Source organism: Kogia breviceps, chromosome 14 (assembly GCF_026419965.1).
Source record: "Kogia breviceps isolate mKogBre1 chromosome 14, mKogBre1 haplotype 1, whole genome shotgun sequence".
NCBI lineage: Eukaryota > Metazoa > Chordata > Mammalia > Artiodactyla > Physeteridae > Kogia > Kogia breviceps.
Window position 1 is genome coordinate 63,652,163 of NC_081323.1, and position 24,867 is coordinate 63,677,029.

A 24,867-nucleotide genomic window follows, 5' to 3' on the forward strand; every position below is an offset into this window, starting at 1 on the left:
ATGTATATATATATATATATATATATATATATATATATATATATATATATATATATATATATTTGTGATATAATTTAAATACCATAAAATATCAAGTTTTTAAGGTGTATAATTCAGTGGTTGTTGGTACATTCAACAAATTGTGAAAATTCACAGAACGTTTTCATCACCTCAAAAAGAAACCTCATAACTCATTAGCAGTCATTGCCATTTCCCCTCACCCCAGCCCCTGGCAGACATTAATCTCCTTTCTCTCTCTCTTTTCTTGAGCACCTACTCTGTGCAAGGCACTCTACCAGGTGCTGGAACTATGATAATAAGAAAATTCTCCCAACCGATTTGGAATCAGGTGAACAAACTGTAAATTACTCCAGCAAAAAATGAACGGAACTGGCTCACCATCATTGTCACTGATGGGAGGACTGCTTTTGCAGGGAGGGGCAGTGTAGGGTGCAGCGGAATTTACTCTCTCTGCCACAACTTGGCAGCCATGGGGCCTTGGTCTCCTTGAGCCTCTGTTTTCTTGTCTCTAAAATGCCACCCACCTCTGAGGGTTGTTCAGAGGGTAAAATGAGATGAGGCATGTAAAGGGCTTAGCACGGCATCTGGCACATGTAAGTGGTCAATAAATGCTAACAGTATTATGCTTGAAATGAATGATGAGAAAGAAATGGTGTTTATTGAAAAAAATTGTAGTAAAGGGTGGTTCTTATCTCAGGAATTGACGGATGGGGAAAATTTTCTTACCAACCACTCCACTGAAACTGGGGTCTGACCTTGGCACTGTTACCATCTTGGGCTGAATAATCCTCTCTTGTGGAGGCTTCCTGTCTATTTTAGGATGTTTAGCAGTATCCCTGGCTCTATCTGCTGGATGCCATCAGCATTTTCCAAATTGTTCCAAGGCAATTCTCCAAAATTGTCTCTGGGCATTGCTAAATGTCCCCTGGGAGGGCAAAATAGCCCTTACTTGGGCACCACTGATCAAAACTGAATACTCAAGTGTCCTTTGAAGAACGCTTTGCTTTCCTGCATCTACAGCTCTGCTCACCTCAGGGACGTCCACTTCCCCAGCTTCATGTTCAAATTCCACTGCTGGCCTTCAAGGCCAAGCTCCAATGCCACCTCCTTCCTGTGTCTTCCCTGTTGAAAGAGCTTCCTCATCTCAAATCCCTAAAGCGCTTTATCTCTACGTCTTGTATGATAGCGAGTGCCAACTATCCACCAGGTCTGTGCTTTACAATCCTCATAATAATTCCATGAGGAAGGCATCGTTACTCTCATTTACAGGTTAGGAAGCCAAGGCTCGGAAAAGCTGTGTAATGTGTTCAAGGTGACGTAGCTGGAGAGTGGCAGAGCCAGGACCTCTGTGCACCTTAGAGTTTCTGCTGCTTTTCCCACCCCCGCCCCCCACCAGTCTTTGGGACAACTGCTTTGTCCTTTGCAGTGGAGTGATCTGTATACATCACTTAGTTCCTTTGAACACTGAGAATCCACAATCTCCTTCATTTCCAGCACAGTGCCTGGCACATGGTAAGTGCTAAGAAATATTTGTTGAATAAATAAATGAAAAGAAGAAGTCTTAGAGGAGGCTGCCAGGTGTGGTTACCAAGTCTTTGAACTTGGGAAAGACTCAGATCTATCCAGGATGGTTAAATATTCACCTTCCAGAAGGAACGCTGTGGTCCACATTACCTCCTGAATTTTTGCCTGATTCTAGTCATTCAGCAGAAATTTCCCGAGTGCCTCCTGTGTGCTAGGACTTGTGATAATCTCTAAGGGTCTAGAAATGAAAAAGACATGGTCTTGTTGGTAGAAATATTTTGGAGACCAGTTTGGAAACTTCTGGGAAAGTGAAAGATGTTCATACCCTCTGAACTAGCAATTTATCTCCCAGGTGGAGATTCTAAAGGAACTGTTGGTCATGGGCACAGCAGGACCTGCAAAGAATAGTTATTGCAGTGTTGTTGGTAATAGTGAAAAAATTGGAAACAGCCTGATTCAGTGGTTCCCAAACATGTCTGCATGTCAGAATCACCCAGACATCATTTAAAAATTCAGTCTACATCCCATATCAAGTAAATCACAATCTCTAGGGGTGGGACACAGCTGTCACTATGTTTGGAAGCTCTTAGGTAATCCCAGTGTGTACACTCCTTTGGGAACCACTTATCTAGATGACCATTATCAGCTGAACGCATAAATGATTATATAATGGATTACCTTGCTGTAATTATAACAAATGAACTACCCCAAAAGACGTATACAAGGATGTTTATAGCAGCAGAACTATTTACAGTAGCCAAAGATCTGGAAGCAACCTAAGTGTCCATCCATAGATGAATGGATAAAGATGTGGTGTATGTATATATATATATATATATATATATATATATATATATATATATATACACAATGCAATACAACTCAGCCATAAAAAAGAATGAAATACTGCCATTTGCAGCAACATGGATGGATCTAGAGATTATCATAATAAGTGAAATAAGTCAGAGAAAGACAAATATCAAATGATATCACTTATATGTGGAATCTAAAAAACTGATACAAATGAACTTATTTAAAAAATAGTAGCAGACTCACAAGCATGGAAAACACATTTATGGTTGCCAAAGGGGAAAGGGGTTAAGGGAGGGATAAATTAAAAGACTGGGATTAACAAACTACTATATCTAAAATAGACAAACAACAAGGTCCTACTGTGTGGCACAGGGAACTATACTCAATATCTTGTAATAAATTATAATGGAAAAGAATATGAAGCAGAATATATATATATATGTATAACTGAATCACTTTGCTCTACACCAGAAACTAATATAACATTGTAAATCAACTATACTTCAGTAAAAAAATTTAAAAAATAATGTTTATAGCAGCACTATTCATAATAGCCCCCAAATGGCAACAACCCAAAAACATCCATCCACAGTAGAATGGGTAAATAAATCGTGGTGTGATTATAGAAGGGAATACTACACATCAGTGAGAATGAAGAAACTACAATTACATGTGTGAGTCTCACAGGCTGTTGGGTAAAAGAAGCCAGGCCCAGAGGTGTACAGACTGTATGATTCCAAGTATGTGGTGTTCTAGAACGGAGTGGGGGGGTGTCAGCAAACCTTTCTGCAAAGGGACAGACAGTAAATTCTTTAGGCTTGTGTTCGATACCATCTCTGTTGCTAAGCAGCTCTGCTCTGCCACTGTTGTACAAAATCAGCCATGTATGATATGGAAATGAGTGTCTGTGTTTCTATAAAACTTTATTTATAAAACCAGGTGGCGAAAGTAAAATAGTTGGCTAGTGGGAAGCAGCAGCATAGCACAGGGAGATCAGCTTGGTGCTTTGCAATGACCTAGAGGGGTGGGATAAAGAGGATGGGAGGGAGGCTCAAGAAGGAGGGATATGGGGACATGTGTATGCATATGGCTAATTCGCTTTGCTGTGCAACAGAAACTAACATGGTATTGTGAAGCAGTTATACTCCAATAAAGATCTATTAAAAAAAAAAAGCAGGTGGCGGGCTGGCTTTGGCTCACCCTTTGTAGTTTGCCATAGTTTGCTGATCCCTATTCTAGATCGAGCAGCATATAATCTATGGTGAAACTACCATGAGACTTGTTCACCCCACGTGGAGGGTAGGGATGAGAAAGGCAGCTGCTGGGGCTCAGGAAATGATCTTTTTTCTTTCATTTGGCTGCTGATTATGCTGCTGTGTTTATTTTGTGGCAATTCATTATTCTGTACACTTACGATGTGTATACTTTTCTAGGTGATGTTATTCTTCAATGTTAAGTTTGCATTAGAAGCCGCAAATAAACAAATGAATTGAAATGATATGCACTAAATCATAATGTGTAAAAAAGGTGAGTTTTGGAAGATACATGCAGAATGTATAATAGATAAAACGATGTAGTAAACTGTTTAGGGACCATGCACTAGATTAAGATTGAGAAGACATTCAGGGGAACAGTAACCACCAAATTCAGGATGATGGATACCTCAGTGTGGGAGGGGGGAGGAAAATGGGATGGGGAGGGGTCCACTGGGGGGCTTTTTGTGTTAGTTGTAATTTTTAATTTCTTGAGCTGAGTGATGAATAAATGGGCTTTATTATGTTATCCTTTATTTCTTTTTCTGTGTTCAAATATTCAATACTAAGAGCAAGAAGAGTAGCAGATAATATCCTTCCTTTTCAGGGTCATATGTTTTAAAATTCAGAAGAATGTGAGCCCAGGAGGACAGTGGTTTATTATCTATTTAATTTTTTTATTTCTCTCCAGTGCCTAGAATAGGGCCTGATACATAGTAGACACTCCCCAAATATTTGTTGAATAAATGAATGAATGAATGAATGAAATGCTGATCACATGAGACAGTTACAGACTGACTGAAGAACACATTTTGGAGGTGTCGTGGGAATTTGGCGAGAAGGCGAACCAGGGACTCTGTAAAGACAACTAATACCTGGGCAGTAAGACGGGCTCGGCCAGGGCTCCCCTTTTGCCAAGTCTTCAAAGCTACTGACTTTCCAGCCTAAATGGCAAAAGCAGAACCTTGGAGCAAACATTTAAAAGATGACTGCTCCTGGGCTTCCCTGGTGGCGCAGTGGCTGAGAGTCCACCTGCCGATGCAGGGGACACGGGTTCGTGCCCCGGTCTGGGAAGATCCCACATGCCGCGGAGCCTGCGCCTCCGGAGCCTGTGCTCCGCAACGGGAGGGGCCGCAACAGTGAGAGGCCCGCGTACCGAAAAAAAAAAAAAAAAAAAAAAAGATGACTGCTCCTGACCTGGCTCCCTCTCCACATGCTGAGTTTGTGCAGGAAAGTCTGTGGGGACCCCTCAGCCTGGCTGCTTTTCGAGGCTGTCTAGTGAATCCTGAAGCCATTGTCAGGAGCCAGGAAGCTCAGATCACCGATGGGGAAGGTGGTGATGGGGGAGACGGAGGCTGTGCCCGGCCATGTTGGAGAGGCAGGCAGAAAACCACTTGTCTCTTGGCTGGCTGCCTGGTCTTGAATGGGAAAAAGGTCTTCCCATGAAGCATGAGTCAGCCTCTGAAGGTTGGGGAGGAGGTGGGGGAAACTGTGGCCTAATTTGGTACATGACTGGGGAGGCGAGCATCCTCCCTGTGCTCTGGGGATGCTGTCCTTTAAAAAATTCATGAATCTCCTTACTCACCCTGTGCTGTTGTGGGATCAACTCTGTTTAGGAGGATGAGCCCTGAGAGCTAGGCACTGAACCCGATTATTTTTATGATCGCCATTATTATTAATGCCATCCTCGTTGTTCTTGGGGTGGATCTGTGAGGCAATTAATCAAAGCAGCCAAAGTGAAGAAAATCCTGTAAAAATGGAGAAAGCCGGTATTTGGCAGACTTTCTTAGCTCCTTTTCAGCCCACTGTTCAGCTCAATTTTAGAGGTACCCATGGGGTTATTCATATTACCTTTCTCTTTACAGGATTGCCCCTTGGATCCTGGCCTGTCTTTGCATTATATTTAGCCTATTTATTCCACAAAATTTTCTCTTGAACACTTACTCTATGCTAAGCACCTTCTAGACACCAGGCCTGTGGCTGTAAATAAATTAGGCAAAATCCCTGCTGTGTTGGCGTTCACATGCTAGCACGTGTGTGGATGTGAGTGGGGATGTGAGGGAGAAACAATTAAATAAATATGAACATTGCCGGTAGTTGCGAGCACTTGTATTAAAATTGTAGGGACACACATTAGCTAAGGTGGTCAGGGAGGGCTTTCTGGAAAGGAAATATTTGAATTAGGACCTGAAAGATAAGAAGAAAAGTAGGGCAAATAGGAAGCGTGTTCCAGCCAAAGAGAACCACAGGTGCAAAGGTCCTGAGGCACAACCAAGTTTGGAAAGGTCTAAAACCAAACAACTTCTGAGACTGAACCAGGAAGAAATAGAAATATAGAGACCAATCACAAGCACTGAAATTGAAACTGTGATTAAAAATCTTCCAACACACAAAAGCCTAGGACCAGATGGCTTCACAGGTGAATTCTGTCAAACATTTAGAGAAGAGCCAACCCCTATCTTTCTCAAACTCTTCCAAAATACAGCAGAGGGAGGAACACTCCCAAACTCATTCTATGAGGCCACCATTACCCTGATACAAAAACGATACAAAGATATCACAAAAGAAGAAAACTACAGGCCAATATCACTGATGAACATAGATGCAAAAATCCTCAACAAAATACTAGCAAACAGAATCCAACAGCACATTAAAAGGATCATACACCATGATCAAGTGGGATTTATCCCAGGAATGAAAAGATTCTTCAATATATGCAAATCAATCAATGTGATACACTGTATTAACAAATTGAAGGATAAAAACCATATGATCATCTCAATAGATGCAGAAAAAGCTTTTGACAAAATTCAACACCCATTTATGATAAAAACCCACCAGAAAGTAGGCATAGAGGGAACAGACCTCAACATAATAAAGGCCATATATGAAAAACCCACAGCCAACATCATTCTCAATGGTGAAAAACTGAAACCATTTCCACTATGATTAGGAACAAGACAAGGGTGCCCATTCTCACCACTATTATTCAACATAGTTTTGGAAGTTTTAGCCACAGCAATCAGAGACGAAAAATAAATAAAAGGAATCCAAATTGGAAAAGAAGAAGTACATCTGTCACTGTTTGCAGATGACATGACACTATACATAGAGAATCCTAAAGATGCTACCAGAAAACTCCTAGAGCTAATCAGTGAATTTGGTAAAGTAGCAGGATACAAAATTAATGCACAGAAATCTCTTGCATTCCTATACACTAATGATGAAAAATCTGAAAGAGAAATTAAGGAAACACTCCTATTTACCATTGCAACAAAAAGAATAAAATACCTAGGAATAAACCTACCTAAGGAGACAAAAGATCTGTATGCAGAAAACTATAAGACACTGATGAATGAAATTAAAGATGATACAAACAGATGGAGAGATATACCATGTTCTTGGATTGGAAGAATCAACATTGTGAAAATGACTATACTACCCAAAGCAATCTGCAGATTCAGTGCAATTCCTATCAAGCTACCAATGGCATTTTCCAGAGAACTAGAACAAAAAATTTCACAATTTGTATGGAAACACAAAAGACCCCGAATAGCCAAAGCAATCTTGAGAAAGAAAAATGGAGCTGGAGGAATCAGGCTTCCAGACTTCAGACTATACTACAAAGCTACAGTAATCAAGACAGTATGGTACTGGCACAAAAAACAGAAATACAGATCATTGGAACAGTATAGAAAGCCCAGAGGTAAACCCACTCACATATGGTCACCTTATCTTTGATAAAGGAGGGAAGGATATACAGTGGAGAAAAGACAGTCTCTTCAATAAGTGGTGCTGGGAAAACTGGAAAGCTACATGTAAAAGAATGAAATTAGAACACTCCCTAACACCATACACAAAAATAAACTCAAAATGGGTTAAAGACCTAAATGTAAGGCCAGACACTATCAAACTCTTAGAGGAAAACATAGGCAGAACACTCTATGACATAAATCACAGCAATATTCTTCTTGACCGACCTCCTAGAGATATGGAAATTAAAACAAAAATAAACAAATGGCACCTAATGAAACTTAAAAGTTTTTGCACAGCAAAGGAAACCATAAACAAGATGAAAAGACAACCCTCAGAATGGGAGAAAATATTTGCTAACGAAGTAACTGACAAAGGATTAATCTCAAAATTTTATAAGCAGCTTATGCAGCTCAATATCAAAGAAACAAACAATCCAATCCAAAAATGGGTAGAAGACCTAAATAGACATTTCTCCAAAGAAGATATACGGATGGTCAACAAACACATGAAAGGATGCTCAACATCACTAATCATTAGAGAAATGCAAATCAAAACTACAATGAGGTATCATCTCACACCAGTAAGAATGGCCATCATCAAAAAATCTACAAACAGTAAATGCTGGAGAGGGTGTGGAGAAAAGGGAACCCTCTTGCACTGTTGGTGGGAATGTAAATTGATACAGCCACTATGGAGAACAGTATGGAGGTTTCTTAAAAAAGTAAAAATAGAACTACCATATGACCCAGCAATCCCACTACTGGGCATATACCCTTAGAAAACCATAATTCAAAAAGAGTCATGTACCACAATGTTCATTGCAGCACTATTTGCAATAGCCAGGACATGGAAGCAACCTAAGTGTCTATCGACAGATGAATGGATAAAGAAGATGTGGCACATATATACAATGGAATATTACTCGGCCATAAAAAGAAATGAAATTGAGTTATTTGTAGTGAGGTGGATGGACCTAGAGTCTTTCATACAGAGTGAAGTAAGTCAGAAAGAGAAAAACAAGTATCATATGCTAACACATATATATGGAATCTAAAAAAAAAAAGTTCTGAAGAACCTAGCAGCAGGACAGGAATAAAGACACAGACGTAGAGAATGGATTGAGGACACGAGGAGGGAGAAGGTTAAGATGGGACAAAGTGAGAGATTGGCATGGACATATATACACTACCAAATGTAAAATAGATAGCTAGTGGGAAGCAGCCGCATAGCACAGGGAGATCAGCTCGGTGCTTTGTGACCCCCTAGAAGGGTGGGAGGGAGACACAAGAGGGAGGAGATATGGGGATATATGTGTACGTATAGGTGATTCATTTTGTGAGACAGCACAAACTAACACACCATTGTAAAGCAATTACACTCCAGTAAAGGTGTTAAAAACAAACAAACAAACAAGCCAGAGTCCAGTGTAATTGGAAGTGAGCAAGAACAACGGTGACGCATAATGGGGTTAGAAATATTGGAAGGAGTGAAGTTATATAGAATCTTTTAGAGCCCAGTAAGTCTTTCTTTTCAGTCAGCACTGTCCAGTAGAACTTTCTGTGATGACGGGTATGTCCTATATCCGCTCTGTTCAATATGGTAGCCACTAATCATTTGTGACTATCAGGCAGTTGGCATGTGGCTAGTGCTACTGAGTTACTGAATTATTAATTTTTGCTAATTTTAATTAATTCCAGATTCAATTGGAATAGCTGTGGGTAGCTATTGGCTACCACGCTGAAGGGCAGTTGCAAGTGATCCAGGAACCAGTGAGCGGTTTTGGTCACTGGAATGGTATGATTAGGTAATATTTTTCTAGAGAATGGACTTTTAGAGCAAGAGGAGAAGAAGGGGCCCATTTCAGAGGCTGTTATATTCCATTCACTTTCTATGAGGAGCCTGGCAGCTGAGTTCAACATTCAAAGAAAGGTTTCCACTTGTCCTTCTTTTCCTTTTCAAATGCTGTCAGCTTTTCTGGAATAGTATGGGATCAGGACTGAGCTGATTCCTTTGGAAAATAGAAAGTCACAGGGAGTGTGCATTGTGTTTGGAGGGACAGCTCGATTCTAGTGGAAGAGTTTCTTGGCTCCCATAAAGATATGGGCTACAGACCAAGCTTGTTAACCACTGGGCACTCACTGGGCAAGTGAAACCATCTTTTTTTATTTTATCGTTTTAATTGGTGTATAGTTGTTTTACAATGTTGTGTTAGTTTCTACTGTACAGCAAAGTGGAGTTCCCTGTGCTATACGGCAGGTTCTTATTAGTTATCCATTTTATACATATTAGTGTATATATGTCAATCCCAATCTCTCAATTCATCCCTCACCCCTGCTTTCCCCCCTTGGTGTCAGTACGTTTGTTCTCTACATCTGTATCTCTACTTCTGCCTTCCAAACCGGTTCATCTGTACCATTTTTCTAGATTCCACATATATGTGTTAATATACGATATTTTTTTTCTCTTTCTGACTTACTACTTACTCTGAAACCATCTTGATTTCAGAGCAGAGAGCTGTCAGGTCACTCAGCAAGATAAGACTAATTCACCCTATCACTTTTCTTTCCTGCTGTAGGCAAAATGCACTTAAAATCTGCAGATGTTAATGATAGTTGCTCCCTTTTGTTTTTTAGTACATATGAGCAGCACAACTTATGTATAAGTAACACTGAATTTTCATAACCACTCTACCTGTTAATGATAGGTCCCTAAGAAGTATTTCAAAAATTTTATATTAAGACTCATAGAGGTAAGGATGGCATCCTTACCTCCAATCATGGGTTGCCTTCACATCATGAGTTGCCTTCCCCACTGATTGCTCTAGGAAAGGAAACACGTTAATTTTTGAAGAGTGTGGTTGGTCCTTTGGATTTTCCTCTGTCCTTTTGTGGTCCTGGCTATGTGTGCATCATCTCTTGGCTTGAAGGCTTTGAGATTCAGCATCCCCTACTGAATGATTCTTATTCTGCTACCGTCTCAACTGAATCACAGAGATTTGGAAGGATGCTTACTTCCTTCAAAGTTCAGTTTTCCTGTATGCCTGAACCAAAGATATTTTCCTTATTCTCAGAGTCTCTTTGAGTCATTCCAGGTGTGCTAAGGCGTGGCTAAGGCTTTCTACTGCCAAATGCCTTTTGGGGTTTAAATAGTAAGCGGTTTTTAGGCAAGTGCGTTTTACAGAGGGAAACAGTAAAACCTTGTGGCTGGGAGTCAGACTAGCCTGATTCCAGCCTTGGCTTTGCCTAGAATATCACTCCAGGCAGAGAAAATGAAATAGGATGGTAGAAATGGGCAGATGTAACAGGGATCTCAGAGGAGGACGGCTGAAGGTAAGCCAGTGAAGGCTTTTAGAAAGAGTTGGTACTTAAGATGAATCAAAGAGCCATGTAGGATTGCATAGGTTACCTGGAGGAGGAGAACATTGTGAGCTTGAGCGATATGGGAAAGGAGGGAGCAGTGCTAGCAGAGGGCAAATTGAACACAGTTCTGGGGATCAGGGCTTGGTAGAGTTGTTGTGTATAAGTCACAGTCGTCTGGGCAGTAACAAATCACCCTTGAATCTCAGTGGTTTAAAACAAAAAGGTTGGGGCTTCCCTGGTGGCACAGTGAATGGTTGAGAATCTGCCTGCCAATGCAGGGGACGCGGGTTCGAGCCCTGGTCTGGGAAGGTCCCACATGCCGCGGAGCAACTGGGCCCTTGTGCCACAACTACTGAGCCTGCGTGTCTGGAGCCTGTGCTCCGCAACGAGAGAGGCCGCGACAGTGAGAGGCCCGCGCACCGTGATGAAGAGTGTTCCCGGCCTGCCACAACTAGAGAAAGCCCTCTCACAGAAACGAAGACCCAACACAGCCATAAATAAATAAATTAATTTTAAAAAAAAAGGTTTATTACTCATGCTACAAGTAATTGCAGTTCGGCTCTGCTCCAAGTTGTACATACTCAGGAACCCAGCTTATCAGGGCCTCCACTGTCTGGAATGTTGCCAGCATCCAAGACGGGGCGAAGAGAATGCAGCAAGTCATGCAGTGGCTCTTGAAGGTTTCCACTCACATGTCATTGACAAAAGCAAGTGACGTGGCTAGTCCTAACTCCAGAGGGGGTTGTAAAGTCCAATCCTGCCTGGAAGGAGAAGAATCGGGAATATCAGTGGACAGAAGAAATGACTACAAACAGTGTTGTAACATTGGTTTGGAATCATTTGGTTTTGTATCCTTACATGATACGAGTTTTATGCTGGGGTGACATGATCATTATAATCATAGCTACAAATCATGCTGCACATACTACATGCTAGGCACTGGCTAATGATTTACATGCATTAGAAACTGAGTCTTCACAACCTACCATGTATGGTAGATTTTTGTCCTGCTCATTTAATGTTTGATGAAACCAAGGTCCCAAAAGGCTAATCTAAATTTGCCCATGGCTGCATGTTGAATAAGTTTTAGATTCATAACATGAGCCCAGGTTCCTCTGGCATCAAATCTCAGGATCTATCTTTCCAGGTGAAAGGGAGATGGGACCCTTATAGGAACTGCTCCTGTGTGTGTGTGTGTGTGTGTGTGTGTGTGTGTGTGTGTGTGTGTGTGTGTGAGAGAGAGAGAGAGAGAGAGAGAGAGAGAGAGAGAGAGAGAGAGAGAATGTTCCCACTAGACTGTAAGCTCCATGAGGGCAGGGCATTTCCTGTCTTGTTTAGCATTGTGTCCCATGTGCTTAGAAGAGTTCTTGGTAGAGCCTCAACAAATATCTGGTGAATGAATGAGGAAGGGAAGATACCATGTTGGATAATCCTACAGCAGGCTCTGGACACATAAATGAAGGAAGTGGCCCCCGCCTTCAGGGAACCCTTGTTGAAGAGAAGCATATGGTGCTGTGGAGAACACAGTCCTACTTGAGGGAATCAGGTAAGGCTTCTTGGAAACTGGGACCAGAGCAAAGTTGTGACAACTGAGGGGGAGATATTCACCTTACATGAATAAGGGTGGGGGGTAGGGAGGAACCTTGTACAGGGTATAGGTGGTGCAGAGACAGAGAAGAGAGAGAAAGAGTGCTTGGAAATGGGCAGATGACACAGCGAGAGGATGTTGTTCTCCAGAAAATAAAATGGAAGCCTGAATTTGGTCCACATCTAGCTCCTACTTTCATGAACTAAAACAGCAACACCTACTTGGTATAGGAGAATCAGACTGCTCACTGTTTATTGTGGAAGAAACAAGCCTGACTTCAATCCCCCCTGGGGAAGAATTTTCATAAGTGCAGCCCTATTTCATCAAATTACGATTGCTGATTTTTATACAGAAGGAAGAGCCATTGTGTAACCCAATGAGTCGCTTTCGATTATAACTGACGTCTGAGTATTATTTGAAGTGCTCAGAATTTAATTATGCTCCATGTAGATGGCAAATAATTTGAAATGGTAAGCAATGAGTGTGTTTCCAAACCCCAGACCAAATGCCAATGATGCAAATTGCCACCTCCATAAAACTCCCATAAAGAACAATTAAGGAAAACAGTATTTGTTTTCAGAGTAATCTATTTAATATCTAATTCAAACTATGTTATAAACAGCCCCAAAGGCTGTTTAGATCATCGCAGAACATTTGGTTTCTATGTTTAAGGCATTGAGACATTTTCTTTTAAATTTGTTCTTTCCACTGCGACACGACAGAACCTGTATTAGAACCTTCTCCTTAGGAAAAAAAAAAAAAAAAAAGGTTGATAGGTGTGACTGGAGAAATAGATAAAAGGATAAATGTATGTGAAAGAAACTATTCCCAAGTATTAATTGTAGAATCTTAAGTGTGAGTGAGTAGAGTATGTAGGTGTATGTATTCACCATACAGTTCTCTCAAATTTTCTGTAGTTTGGAAAGTTTCTGTAATAAAATGTTGAGGGAATGAAACAGTGAGATGCAGTGTCTTTGAATTATGGGATGGTTTGCGATCTCTTTTGGGATCCCAGAACTTGGTTACTGACCTTGATTCCTCTCTCCTCTCAATCTCCTTATCTAACCGGTCACCAAGTCCTGTGGATTCTACATTGCATTAAATCTTCAGATACCATCCGTTCCTTACCTGTTCCCATGACTCCTGCCTGCATCAAATCTTGCCTGGGTTATACAGCCATCCCTTCTTTGCTGGTCTTTATCTGCTCCCTTTCTGATTGATCCTTCACTCTGTTGTCAAAGCGCTCTATTTATTCATTAAGCACCTTTTGGGTATCTGCCATCTGCAAGACACTGTGCCAAGTAATTGGACCTTAGGTACACAAAACTGGATGGATGATAATCCTTAGTTTATAACACACTCCCATCATTCCACACAGGACTTGCTTTTGTTTAGTTAATTATGTTTAATAGTTAGAGTTCATTATTTTTAATGATGGAATAGGCACCTCTGAACTCATGCCCCAAACAAAATCTGGAATATTTACAATAATGTGCATCTAACCTTATGGTTCCCTATCAGCCCCTGCCTCCACCCTTCTCCCTGCTTTCCTCCATCCAAGTCAACTACCATTCTCAGTCCTGATGCATCATTTGCTTGTTTTCCTTTTGATATATTTATTGCTTCTGTTTATATTCCTAAATGTTTATATTCTTATTTTGATTGCTTTTAATTTTGTAAATCGTGTAGCACACTCTATATAATTTTTTGGAACTTCCATTTTTTTTCTCCACTTACTAAGATTCATCCATTATGTTGTGTGTTGCTGTAGTTCATTTGTTTTGACTGCAGTTTATCCATTTTAATTTATTTCAGTCTGTGTCACTCTTTTATTTTTAATCCTTGTTTTCTTTTCAAAAATGGATATCTGTATCTCCCCTCTAATAAGAGGGGAACTTAACATACTTTCTCATTCCTTGGTTTCTTTCCTCCCCACCACTACATCTACTACTTTGACGTTATCTGGACTAAAGCTTCTCAGTTTTAAAGTGCATTCAGATCACTTGGGGATCTTGTTAAAATGCAGAGTCTGTCTCAGTAAGTTGTGGGTGGGACATCAGTTCCTGCATTTTTAACAAGCCCAAGGGATGTGCTTGCTACTGGTCCAGGGACCACAGTTTGAGTAGGATCTGGAGACTTGTAATTCTCTGTTTTTCTGGATATAATTTCTCTTTTTATTTGGTCTTAGCTATTATTTAAAGATAGCATCAAGGCATTTGATCACCTGTATCTATCTACCTGGTACCATCTCTGGGATATGTCTTTTCTCTTATTTAGGTAGTTCAACCAAAATTGTATTCAAGTGGGGCTTTGTGTGGCTAATCTTTGAGGTCTTCTATGCCTGAAAATATTTTTATTGTACCTTCATATTTGAATGACTTCTTAATTGGATATAATATTTTGAGTTCTATTTTTTTCATCTAATTCACTTAAAATATTACTTCATGTATTCTTGCATTCGGTATTGCTGATGAAAAAAATTCTGATGTCAATCTGATTCTTTTTAAAAAAGTGTTCTCTTTCTCCTTGGAAGCTTTTTAGAATTTCCTCTTTGCTTTTGATACCTTCTTAACTTTAACTATAATGTGTCGGTGTGGGGTTTTTCCTCATTTCTCTTCTTTGGGATGTTACAGAACTTAAAAAAAAATTCTGAGAAATTAGTATCTAATATTTTTTCAAATGTTTACTCCTTTCCACTTTTATTTCTCTCTTTTTCTGGGAGTCTTCCTATTAAAAATTTTTTTTTATTGTAATACAGTTGCTTTACAATGTTGTGTTAGTTTCTGCTGTAGAACACAGTGAATCAGCTATATGTATGCACATATCCCCCACCCCGTCCCAGCTTGAGCCTCCCTCCCACCCCCGCATCCCACCCCTCTAGGTGGTCACAGAGCACCGAGCTGAGCTCCCTGTGCTATGCAGCAGCTTCCCACTAGATCTATTTTACACATGGTCCCATTCTTTTTTAGATTCTTTTCCCATATAGGCCATTACGGAGTATTGAGTAGAGTTCCCTGTGCTATACAGAAGGTCCTTATTAGTAATCTATTTTATATATAGTAGTGTGTGTATGTCACTCTTGATCTCCCAATTTGTCCCTCCCCCTGGAATCTTCTTATTTTGATGTTAGTGATTCTCTTCTATCCTCCATATCACTTAGCTTAAAAAATTTTTTTTTGTCTTCTTAAAAAACTAAAAATAGAGTTAGCATATGATCTAGCAATCCTACTCCTGGGTGTATATCCAGAAAAGATAAAAACTCTAATTTGAAAAGATACATGCACCCCAATATTCATAGCAGCACTATTTACACTAGACAAGACATAGAAGCAACCCAAATGTTCATCAATAGATGAATGGATAAAGAAGATGTAGTGCATATATATACAATGGAATACTACTCAGCCATAAAAAGAATGAAATAATGCCACTTGCAGTAACATGGATGGACCTAGATATTATCATACTAAGTGAAGTAAGTCAGCAAGAGAAAGACAAGTATCATATGGTATCACTTATATGTGGAATCTTAAAAAAGGGTACAAATGAACTTATTTACAAAACAGAAATAGACTCACAGACATAGAAAACAAACTTAGGGTTACCAAAGGGGAAAGGGTTGGGGAGGGATAAATTAGGAGCTCGGGATTAACATATACACACTACTATATCTAAAATAGATAAACAGTAAGGTCCTACTGTATAGCACAGGGAACTATATTCACTATCTTGTAATAACCTATAATGGAAAAAATCTGAAAAAAGGATATATATATATATCTATCTATCTATACACACACACACACACACACACACACACACACACACACACATATACATGACTGACTCACTTTGCTGTACACCTGAAACTAACACAACATTGTAAATCAACTGTAATTCAATAAAAAAATTTTTTGTCTCTTCCTCTTCCTTCTAGAAGATTTCCTCAACCTTGTCTTCCAGTTGATTAATTCATTCTTCAACTGTATTTATTCTGCCATCCATTGTGTTCTTTATTTCAACCATTACATTTTTTATGTCTGATATTTCAGCTTGGCTTTTTAAAAAATATTCTTTTGTTCTTGTTTTGGTTTATATTATTACTCTTTTCTTTTATCTCTTTAATATGCTTAATAAAAGGCTAATTTGATATTCAAAGTCCATCTGTTCTAATATTCTTACTTCTGTTGGAATCTGAAGCCCAGTGGGTTGTTTTCCTTTTGAAATGGTTCTAATCCTCAAATCTATTGTTATTTTGGGTTGTGAGCTCCTTTTACCCTGGAGGTATTGGGCAGTTACTCTGATGGGCAGTGTAGATGGATGGAGGCCAGACCCCCACGTCAGCTCTGATGAGCTCAGGGGGTAGGGAGTGGATGAGCCCTAGGATGGTGAGCTCCAGACAGAAGAAACCCACAGTCATGTTCACCATTCAAACAGCTTTTCAGGCATCATTTTTGCCCCTAAAGAAGGCTCCTCCTAATGTAGCTTTTCCATTTTCCCTACTCACACATACCACTTTGGAGGTATGAAGGGGAGAAATCCTCACCTCCTTGAGGAAGCAACTCCCTTGAGGTTATTTAGTCCCCTTTTTCTCAGCATCTCACAAGCACAGAGCTTTTACGCTGCCCTGATTTTATTTTTGTTGGCATCTGGACAAGAGGTCTGAGTTGGCCTGTGGGGGCAGGTGCTGTATGCACCTGGGAAATGGTAGGGGAGCACCGAGGGCCAAACATTGCAGATTCTGAACATTTCCATCATTGCGAAAAGTTCTCTTGGACAGCACTGCATCAGACTATATTGCCTCTTGAGAAAATGATTACATTTCTTTTCTTAGTACAGAAAGTGACTCATGGACTGGCCCTGTTCTACCTTTTTAACCTCATTTGCTGGTACTCCTTCACTCCCTCTACCTTTCCGTTGTACCCAATTCCCCAGAGCTCCCCAGCAAGGCATGCCTTTCAGGCACACACTATAATTTTTTCTTTTTTTTCTTCAGTACGCAGGCCTCTCACTGTTGCAGCCTCTCCCGTGGACGCACAGGCTCAGCGGCCATGGCCCACGGGCCCAGCCGCTCCGTGGCATGTGGGATCCTCCTGGACCGGGGCACGAACCCGTGTCCCCTGCATCGGCAGGCAGACTCTCAACCACTGCGCCACCAGGGAAGCCCCACACTATACTTTTGTCACACCTACTTATCCATTCAGACTGGGTTCACGTGCTACCATCTTCAGGACCTTTTCCCTGATTTGCTGGGCCAGACCAGGTATACCTTGTCTGCAAGATGGCGGTACTCCTTGTCTCTCCCAACCACAGCATTTATCCCACTGGATGACAATGGTTTAGTTATGTCCCTATTCTAGACATTGTTAGCCTCCTAAGGGCAGGTATGATAACTTCTTAATCTCGGAAACTATGGTACCTAGTAGTACCTGGGGAGAGTGAGATGCTTACTCAAGAAGTGTTGCATACGAAATGAGGGCATTATAAGTATCTTCTATTTTCCCTACTCACACAGCACTTCCTAGAAAAATTGCCACCTCACCATTAGCTGCCCTGGTTTTATAGGGTGATATGTTGCCCATCCCATCAACATAGCTGAAGGGATGAGAAGCCAATCAGACTCTTCACTTTGAGAATTTGAGCCAAAAACACAGACACTGTCATCAGGTGGTTTTGGGTACCATTGCATGTAACTGTTGATATGGGTGGGCTCAAGTCTCCCATCCTGGTACTTTCCCCTGGGTGTCAGAACCAGATTTGGGCTGGCCATTTTGCCATTTCACAAGCTTGTTGAGACAGGAAGAGCCAGCCTGCAGAGAGAAGCATTCCGAATATACTACACCTAGAGAGAAGAAGCTGAGGTGCTCAGGTGGCCGGTGGTAGAGAGCAGTCATTTTGAGGACAGGGTGTGAATTCTAATTCTGCCGCATTCCAGCTGTGCAACCTTGGGAACTTTCTTTAACCTCTTGGAGCCTCAGTTTTCCCATCTGAAAAATGGGAATGTTTGTATCTCAGAGAGTTTCCTGTGTAGGTAAACTGTGAGATAAGGCAAGTAAAGCATTGAGAGCAGTGCCTGACACATAGCAGGACCTCAGTCAACATTATGTTTTTATGTGGTGTCAGAGAGGAGAAAGTGGTTTTGGTTTTTAATTCTCTTGTTTATTCGCCCTTTTGAGATTTGTACTCTACCCCTGATTCTTCCAATTAAAGTCCCCTTCATCTCAAGCTGGTTTGAATGGGTTTCTGTTTCTTATAACCAAATGGTACATGATTAGGATAATGACTGCCTGTTGGCTTTTGGCATTAGCTCCTGTTCACGACTCCCGTATTGGCACCCACTGTACGCTGCAGTTGGTGTTTTTTTGTTTAAATACTTGGTATTTAACGTTGATTTTGAAGCTGAAGTCCATCTTGGACTCCCCATATGAGACCTCCTTCATGTCATCCCAGCTTTTCCAGCCTGGAGCCCTTGGCCTTCCTACCAATTTGCCCTTGTCACTCAGTTGCCAATACACCGATTCCCATCTCTTTAAGCTTCCTCAATATCAGAGCCTCAAGCATCAAGGAAATGAGCAGAGGTAGTGAGCAGAAGAAAGAAATGAAAGGCACATTCAATATCTGCCATGGTGAAAACTGAAGCCCCTGTAATGTATTCAATCATCTCCCTTGTAGAAGGATTACATATTAAATCTCAGCGACCTTTTATTTTACCCCCACATATGAGCTCAATTTGCTGAAGTTCTGTGAACAGTCAAATGTTCTTTTATTTACTGGTATCTGTATGAATAAAGCTGAAGATCCAGGGACAAGTTACTTGATTATGTTTCTTTCTCTATAGTGGTGGAAGGTGGGATACTTTCCTTAGATTAGAGCCAGGCTTAGGTAATCAGCTCTTGAAAATGGTCTTCGAGAAGATCTTTAGACTATCAGGAAGGGAGATTTTATTCCCTAGGCAGTAGGGAAATTGGTTCTTGGGGTTTTAAGCCAAGGATTCAGGAAAGGACTGCTAGGCTTGGATAAGAATGATGGATGCCAGGGTGGTGTCCTGATCCCCTCTGGTTCCTTGGGCATGCTTCTGTAGGCTTTGCTCTCATGGTCTGCTCACGTGCCTCTCTTTGGGTTACCGGAGCCACTCTACCTGGGAGGCTACATTCCCTGGGTGCCTAAGTGGTGCAGGCATATGAAAGCCCAGTTCTCTTGCCTCAAGTTATAACTAACTCTGAAGACTGATGTACACTCCAGAGTTCCAGCTGGGATCGGGCTGAGGTTGGGAGGTTCCCTGAAATCACCAAATGAACAACTTCTTCCCCTTCCCTGACCTGCCTCCCCTACTCCCTTCCCAGTTTCGCCTGCAAGCTCTTCGTGCATGATGTGTGGCATTACCCGAATTGCACATGAGTCCTTACCTCGGGGTCTGCTTCTGGGTCATGTTTGCATCCAAAGGAGGTGTTGTTGAGTGGGTAGCAGTTGAAAAGAACAGAAGCTCTGAGTCCCACAGATTTGAGATAGATTGGAATTTCTCTGTTACCACTTATATGTTGTGAAACATTTTAGAAGATTCTTAAACTCTCCGAGCCTCAGTTTGCTCATCTGTAAAGTGGAAAGAGTATGACCCACCTTGAGAAGTTGTTGTGAGCTTGGGCATGTCATCTGTGTGATCCCCTACCTATTGTGGGTGCCGTATACATTTTAGCCCTCATTACTTTTTGGGATTGAATGGGTTGAGACTGGAGACAAAGAGTTCATTCAGACACGAATTACCTAATAAGAGAAACGTTGAACCCCTGAGCTGGTCCCTCATTCTACTCTACGCACTATAGCCATAATTTGGATGTGTTCCTTCCTTGTCTAAGGATTTGGGCTGACATTCAGCTGGTGTTATGGACAATGCTGGCACACCACCCAGATCCACTAAAGTTCTATTCTTCTCCTCAGATTAATGGTGTCCAACCTTTGACCTTCCTGTGCTTTTGCCTCCAGGCGGCACCACTGGCTCTTGTTGGGAGGACTTCCTGGGCAGCTCCTGGAGGTGCTTTGCTTTGCTCTGTATCCTACTCCCAGGACAGCCCTTAACTTCTGACTTCTGGATGCATGAATATGAAAGCTGGGCTCTCTTGCCTTAGATCAGGCCGACTGTGGGGCTGATTTATGCTCCAGACTCCCCTGTGGAATTAGGTTGAGGTCCCTATCTGTGTGGCTTTGATTCAAGTCCTCAGCCTGGCTGGGCTTTCCTCCCTTCTTTGTTCTGCTTCACTTGCTTTCTTACTGTTTTTTTTGTTTTTATTTTCCCCCTGGGAACAGCTTCTTAATAAATCACCCACGTACAAATCCTCATCTCAGAGTCTAGGTTCAGTCTGGCTGGTATGTACAAGTGTGCCCGTGGTGGGCATTAAAATTTGAAATACTTCCATGCCAGTTGGGAAACAGCCACTGCCTGGTGTCCCAAGTGCCTGCCTGCCACCCTGGCCCTTCACTTGTATCCCCTAAACCTTCCAAGATTTTTAAAATAAAAGGATAACAGCAGGAGACTTCCAGAACCTTCTCCAAAGTTATGGTCAGTGTCCATTCTGATTGGTTAGTAGCTACACTGTCAGGGTTGTTAAAATTCTGTATGTCAACCTGTTAAGTAGGCACACATGGGATTACTCGGAAGTGTGTGTGTGTGTGTGTGTGTGTGTGTGTGTGTGTGTGTAGTTGAGAATGGCAGGCAGGCTGGTCCAAATTTATCATTTGGTCGTGGTGTTTGTCCCAGACGTCACAGCGCCTCCCTTGTTTAACAAAACCCTTAAGCACTTTGTCTGCCCAAATGCCCAGACTCTGCCAGGGAAAAGGAAGAATTGGCTTCTGTTGGAAATCAACATGAGACCAGGAGTCCATTCAGTCCAAGGATCACCCAGAGTGACCCGAGGGGGCTGCCAGGCAAGCAGGTGTTCAGGTGGAATAGTCACAGAGGAGACACCTGTCACCTGTCTTGCTCTGTCAGGTGAAGCAGGAAAGTGTGCTCAGGTGTCTGGCCCGTGTTCATCCTCAGACAATCCTGCCTTGCCCACAGTTATATCCTCATCATCCTTTCCTGTTCCTGTTAGAGGACTTCCTTCTTCACTTCCTCCTTCCCTGCCCCCTCCTCACTCGTGTGTGTGTGTGTGTGTGTGTGTGTGTGTTGTGTGTGTGTGTGTGTGTGGTGGGAGAGATGGGGAGAGCGGGTTATTGCTTTTAGAAGTGATTTGGAGTCTCCTTTCCATTTAGAAAATGGGTGAATTACTCTTTTTTTTTCTTTTAACATCTTTATTGGAGTATAATTGCTTGACAGTGGTGTGTTAGTTTCTGCTTTATAACAAAGTGAATCAGCTATACATATACATATATCCCCGTATCTCCTCTCTTTTGCATTCCCCTCCTAGGGTGAATTACTCTTTACAGCCACAAGTCTTTTGTGGGTTTGCGGGGAGGAGGTTAAAACAATAAAATTGTACATCTTGATTCCCAAGAAAGTTTTCTCTAGATCTGTGTGGTGATGATGAGGGAGAATTCAGGTATGGTGCGATCATGGCCCCTGAGGTCTGCCCAGACTAGATATTGGAGGGGTTGGGCTGAATGCCCCTGGGAGGATCTCCCTGCTCTGCAGGTCAGAGAATCAGATTGTCTTTCCAGGGTCTATACGTCTAGTCACCAAGATGTTAATAGTGGTAACAGCTAATGTTTATTAAACCCTGTGTGCTGGGCATGGTTCTAAGGGCTTCCCCTTATTTTGTCCTGCCATAACCCTATGAGGGAGAAGCACTACTCTTATTCTCCCCATTTTACAGATGAAAATACTGAGGCTTGAAGAGATGAAGTAACCTGTCCAGGTTCACATGGCTCCAAGATCTGGAGATAAAACCAATTAAACCAGGGAGTATGGCCCCAGGGCCTGAGTGCTACCATGACCTGATATTGCTTCCTCTTCTCACTACCTGAATGAAGTGTACCTGTGCCTTCCATGTCTGTCTTCTGCACTGGATTCTGAGCAACTTGAGGCCAAGGGACTGTTTCTTGGCCATCACAGTAGCCCCATTGCCTACCCAGGATCTGGTACAGGTCAGAAGCATTGTGATAAACCCTGAAACACCTGAAAAGAACTCCCTGGTGGGCCAAAGAACTGTTGTCATTCATCCTTTGTACATCTGCCCACTGATCTACCCCACGTTCAAAGTTTCAAGAGAACGAACTCCACTTTGAGGGAGGTTCAAGTTCTATGTTTGGAGTAACTTTTATTATTATTTTTTAAATTTAATTTTTATTTTATATTCGAGTAGAGTTGATTTCTAGTGTTGTGTTAGTCTCAGGTGTACAGCAAAGTGATTCAGTTATACATATACAATATATCTATATCTATATCTCTCTATATATTCTTTTTCAGATTCTTTTCCCATACAGGTTATTACAGAATATTGAGTAGAGTTCCCTGTGCTCTACAGTAGATCCTTGTTGATTATCTATTTTATATACAGTAGGTGTGTGTATGGAGTAACTTCTAAAAAAGCAATTAGAGCTGCCATTTTATCAAGTCCTTGCTGGGGGCTACCTGGCTCCATGCTAAACCTCTTACACGGGGTAGATAGCATCACCCCTCTCTTGTAGGTGCAAAAACGAAGGCTTAGATCCATGAAGTAAGCAACTTGCCCAGAGTTACAATAGCTAGGATGTGGTGGGCCCAGGAGTCACCTCTGGGTGGCTAGGTAGTTGGTCTCTAGTTTTCCTATTTTATAAACTAAGCTAGTCTGCTTGTCTGAATACGTCAATAGTCAGAGGCTCGAAGAAGAAAAGGAACTTGCAGGACAAGACAGCAAGATCTTGAAGTCAAATCTCCAGATTCTTTCAATCCGTCCAGGTGGTGGTACCCACAATCCTCCTGGACTCTCTCCTCCAATGACTTGGGACTCCTGGCTCTCCAGGCTTCGGGAACATTTCCAGATCCAATTCCCATCGCTTCTTTGTAAGGCCCTAGAGTGGTCGTCTAAAGTGTTAGGCAGTTAAACTCTTTATGGCTCTTGACACTTCTGTACTCTTGACTTGAAGCTGTCTGTCCATCCTGTCCAATTTAAATAATGTTTCCCGGCAGGCAGTCTCCTCTGCTAGATGGATTCTTTATCCCTGTTTTCATTCCACCACTAATAGAGTTTCACCCAATGTCAGATCCCCAAGCACCGGAGATCTCTCATTCTCAGATTGTGTCTCTCCCCAGAGAAATAAGACAAGCTCCTTCTGGCTTGGTGTTGTATGTTCGTTTTCTTTTTTTTCTTTTTTTTTTTTTTTTTTGCGGTATGCGGGCCTCTCACTGCCGTGGCCTCTCCCATCGCGGAGCACAGGCTCCGGACGCGCAGGCCCAGCGGCCATGGCTCACGGGCTTAGTTGCTCCGCGGCATGTGGGATCCTCCCGGACCAGGGCACGAACCCGTGTCCCCTGCATCGGCAGGCGGACTCTCAACCACTGCGCCACCAGGGAAGCCCGTTCGTTTTCTTTTTAAGAAAAAGATTTTAATTAAAAAGGTAGTCCCTGTTAATGAGCACTCACCTTTAACTGAATACCTACGACCCACCAGGCACCTTGCTGAGCACTTTCTATGCATTAACTTGTTTACTGTTTGCCACTCTTCGCATGGTTATCCCCGTTTTGCAGGTGAAGTCACAGTGACTTGGATGTTGAGAGTTAGTAAGAGTCAGTAATAGCTAGACAGTGGCAGGGCTGGATTTAAAGCTGGGTTCTTCAGACTAGAAATCCATTCTCTGAGCTTATGGAGCCGAAGAGATGTTTTGAAAAAGGAAACGAAAACTGCTTTTTCATCCTACTACCTAAAGATAATTGCAGTGGGAGTTTGCTTTATTTCCTTTCAGTCTGTTGTTCTAAGAAAAACATGACTGATTAAATGATCGGTGGCTAATTAATGGCTAATTAAGTATTTTCTTCTTTGCTTTTTTTCATATACCATTTTATTATGGTTAGGTTGCCATGTCATTCATTTTAAGGGAATACATATAATATTCCATCATCTGAACAGACCATAACTCATTTGACCATTTTATTATACTTGGACATTTAAGTCATTTACACGTTTTTATTCTTAGACCAGTGGTTCTTAATGTGGATTTTGTCACCCAAGGGAACACTTGGCAATGTATGGAGACAGTTTTTTAAAAAATTAATTTTATTTCGGTGTAGTTGATTTACAATGTCGTGTTAATTTCTGCTGTACGGCAAAGTGATTCAGTTATACATATATATATTCTTTTTCATATTCCTCTCCATTATGGTTTATTACAGGATACTGAATGTAGTTCCCTGTGCTATACAGTAGGACCTTATTGTAGTTTGCGTCTGCTAATCCCAAACTCCCAATCCAATCCTTCCCCTTGGAGAGGATTTTGACTGTCGTAACTAGGGGTTGGTGTGCGTACTCTTGACCTCTAGTGCGTAGAGTACGAGGATGCTGCCAAACATCCTACAATGCCCAGGGCAGCCCTTACAACAGAGAATTAGTCATCTGACCCTAAACGCCAAGAGTGCTGTGACTGA

At 41.7% G+C, this 24,867-nt stretch overlaps 1 protein-coding gene across 2 annotated transcripts in view; it reads left to right on the top strand.

Annotated features, from left to right (window-relative positions):
- SHISA9 (shisa family member 9) overlaps window positions 1–24,867 on the top strand; it is a 301,839-nt gene that overhangs the window by 59,695 nt on the left and 217,277 nt on the right. The window lies entirely within an intron of this gene.